Source organism: Episyrphus balteatus, chromosome 1 (genome assembly GCF_945859705.1).
Source record: "Episyrphus balteatus chromosome 1, idEpiBalt1.1, whole genome shotgun sequence".
NCBI classification, from domain to species: domain Eukaryota; kingdom Metazoa; phylum Arthropoda; class Insecta; order Diptera; family Syrphidae; genus Episyrphus; species Episyrphus balteatus.
In genome coordinates, this window is record NC_079134.1 from 69170617 (window position 1) to 69174695 (window position 4079).

At 33.0% G+C, this 4079-nt stretch overlaps 1 long non-coding RNA gene across 1 annotated transcript; it reads left to right on the plus strand.

Moving 5' to 3' along the window:
• Positions 1–715: 715 nt before the first annotated feature.
• On the plus strand, positions 716–3312 carry LOC129907644 (uncharacterized). The gene is made up of 3 exons (XR_008771113.1): positions 716–890; positions 976–3070; positions 3126–3312. It is a non-coding gene; the product is annotated as an uncharacterized LOC129907644 (long non-coding RNA).
• The last annotated feature ends 767 nt before the right edge of the window (positions 3313–4079 follow it).

A 4079-nucleotide genomic window follows, 5' to 3' on the forward strand; every position in this document is an offset into this window, starting at 1 on the left:
AAAAAGACTCAAAACATAAGGAAACATTGAAAGAATACTTTTTAACAATGTGTGAATAATTCCATTCAATTTTTAATTGATTTTTTTTTTTCAAATTTTGTAAATGAAAAAGGATAGTTTTTCTTTTGAAATTTTATAAGTAAGTATTCAGCCCTAATTTCACTTTACATAACGTACATATAAAAGAAAGAATAAGTCAATTGAACATAACTATAGATTTAAAACTGACCCAAAACTAAAAAAAAGTACAAAACTTATACGGTGCAGTGGCAGGGATGGGGAGCCGTGCAATATGATCGACATTGGGATTACAAGGAAATCATTGGAGACCATTCCGCTGTTGAGCTATAACCTCTCTCTAATGAAAAAAGCAATTAATAATCTTGAACTAGTAGAAAACGACCTGATTAATCAAGTCGTCGAGTCTCAGTCAGGGTCCTCCTGGGATAGCACTGGTTACTCGGTATTCTTTCTCTATACCTGGATTCTTCATTAACACCCACTCCCTTGTTTTATGCCAAGGCCACATTGGGCCAAAATCGTGGCTAATCACTTTTTCTCTCTATGTATTTTAAGACTACTTTTGATCTAACACATTTCCTCTGTTCGCACTCAGTATACGAAAATTGCGCTGATTTCTTGAAGGTCATCCGCAAAATTAAATTAAAAAAAAAAAAAAAAAAAGAAACTATCAAAATGATATTTTAATCTTCAAGATTTCCCTGTAAATTTGTAAAACTTATGAATAAAATATTGCATTAGCCGGGTGATTTTTTAATTTCTCTATTGACAACTAGAAAAGTCAAAATGCGACACTGGTGGGAAAAATAAGCAACTACATATACACATCAAAAATCTGGAGCCATAAAAATACATGTGTTTTCATTCAGGTAAAATAATTAATTAAAAAATATAAATGAAATTAATTTCAGAAAAATTACATGTAAATAACTTCATTGACATTTTTTATTTCAGTAGCATTCAAGTTTTTCCCCAAAAACTTAATCAGAATCAGAGAAAAGGAGGCATAAAAAAGATCCATTTGATGCATAATATGAATTAATGAAATAAATACCTTCTTGCGAGGGATGCAATTCTATGCAAAAGTTGTTATGTTGTTTCATCGTGTTTTGGTGCAACCATGAATTTTGGATGATTCTTTGAAAAAAAGAAACCATTTTTTAAATATATCATCGAACATATTTTTGGGAGATGAAACATATAAATTTAAAGCTTTCTATATGAGTTGCACTGAAATCACAGTGTCGGTGATAAGCACTCACCCTTGTCTGAAATATAACAAACAAGATTAAATTGAAGTGCCATTAACTTTATAATATTGACCACCTAAGAACTTTTCGTTCATATGACAAATTTAAAGAACAAAATGCAAGGAAAACTACCAGATCACACTTAAACTACACTAGTTGCAACAAGAGCTTCGATTTTAATAATAGTTTTGCTTTAAATCTATAGTTTGACCTTTTCTTTTTATAAAAACAAGTTTTTACTTTTATTTAAACTGTTGTTTTTACTTTTTATAAATAATTTTATTATAGCACTAATCAATTTCCATATTTATTTCCACAATTTCTGATGCTTGATGTGTATAAGTAGTTTCAGCTTCTTTCCGCCAGGGTACATGGTCCAGTCGTCAATAGGGAGCGTATTGGTTTTGAGTCACAAAATTCGAGGTTTTAATCAAAACTAACATTACGATGATGGAGAAGTTCAAAAAAGTGCGTCACGACGACGACGCTCGTCACTTCCATCTGTACATGAAGCTGCAGCCTAAACTGGGGGATCGTTTTTTTTTTTTTTTTAATTTGGTGCAAGGTCTTTTTTTTTAATATCACTTATATCGTTTTCCTTCACTCCAGTGAGAGTACCCTTTTAGTATGGACTTATTTTTGCACTTTTGGAGGTTTTGTGTTCCTTTATATAATATACATACAGTTTTATTTAGACAAATATCGTCAATAAAAATGATATTGACTTTATTTGATTCAATTGTTTGCGAATTCTTTTTGAATTAATGTAATTATCCCGCACTCGCTACCTTAAAGCTTTGGCAAAAAAAAAAAAAAACATCCAACACAAATGGAGAACAAATGGCGCACTTTTTATGTATTGTATTGTATTATTATTACCTTAGTGTAAGGTAAAATTTATTCATGGAATAGTTAAATTTCTAAAATATGTTTTACTAGAATCTTAAAGTGAAAAGATTCATACACTTTTTTGGTTGAAGGTATATTTGACTCTACGTAAAGGAAATATTGCTACCCGTAAGGTATATACTACTTTAATTTGTTAACCAATAATTTGATTATAAAAATTACTTTACGGATCCAAGAAATGTTCAATACGTAAGGTAAAATTTACTTAAAATCTAGGGCTTTTTACTTTAATTACCTTACTAGTCATATGGAGTATAAAATACTATATTCATTTTTCTCCGTGTAGAAGTAAAACGAGTCATTTTACCTAAGGGAGGGTTCAATCAGGAGAAAACCTTAAGCCAGAACCATAATTGGAGGATGGAGTCGGAAGCTACTGTCAATTGTTGTTGTTTTCTTTGTATTTTCCACAAGTTTTCATCCGTCGAGTGCGGTTGCGAGCGCTGTTCCCCTCCGTTTGCATCCGACTATCCGACAATTATAGTTCTGGCTTTACACGTACACGAAAGATAAAATGAGTCGACATGACATAATTTGCACAGCGAAAAAAATTGTTCTGTTTGTGGATTGGATTGCGGTTGTGTTGTTGGGCAGCTGTTTGCTCAGTGGAGACGCTGTGTATGAAGAAGCGCCCCTCCTTGAAAGGAAGTTTCGAGAAGCAAAGACGAGAACCTTCGGAGACATACTCGAATTTCGAAATATTTGTATAAATAGATGGCGCGGACACGGAAACGACACAGTTTAACCCTTCAAGCAAGAAAACGGAGTCCAGAAAAGACACTCCGACCTCCGACCGAGAAAATTTACGTTGGGAAAAAAAACCAACCCTTTTACCCGAAGGTACACTAATGCATCCGGATGTGATGCGAATGACTGGGAATCAACAGCATGTATTTAATAACATTAATATATCTCCTGATCATTGTTAAATCAATATCTTTCTAGAATAACGAATCAGCAGGAGATATCAACAAAGGATATCAACTAAGTGGAGGGAGTACTGGACATCCAAAAGTGCACCAACAACAGCAGTAACAACAAATGAAAAGATTTATTTTATTTAATATTTATTTTAATATTGTATTTATTGTAATTTCTTTTGCTAAAAAAACAATAAAATAAAAAAAAAAAAAAAACATTTTCAGTGAACAAAATTGATAAACAGAGTTTTTTGTTTTGCTAGAAATGTCAAACATATTCGATACTCGAGTATCGATCCATGTCAAAATGCCGGACGTCATTCGTTCCGCCTTCGGCTCCGTTTTCTCGGAATGGAGATTTTCACCACACTAATACATATGCAATCGACTTCGCGGTGATTTTAATTTCCATACTAATTTGAGCCGCCTTCGGACCAGTTTCTTATCCGAAGTCGGATTCAGCTCCGCATCAGGCGGAGCGGATTCGGACCGAGGTCGGACTTGTTTGCTTGAAGGGAATTTTGAAAGTGAAAGAGTACAGTACAAGGTGAAATAAAGTGTTGGAAATAGTTAGTAGCAAATAAAGTGATTTAAAAGTGTGTTTGTTTGAGCGAATAACAAAAGTAAATTGAGTTGAAAAAAGTGAGTTTTTATTTAAACAAATGAAATAAGTTTTATTGTGATCCCAGAATAAAACATTACAATATGAAAACTGAAATGATAAATTTTGTATCACTTCACAGTTTCACAGATCGGTAATTGACCCCCAAAGGTACTATTATATAAACGAATATCGTTGAAACTACTTCGTTATCTTTCAAAGGCGATTACGAATTACAATAATCGTTTTATCGTTTGAATTTCGTTTTTTTTTTACACATAATCGCTCTTTCCCTTCAAGCAAGAAAACTGAGTTCAACAAAGAAACTCCGACCTCAGACCGCGAAAATCGGGGTTGCACTCACACACTTGCAACTTT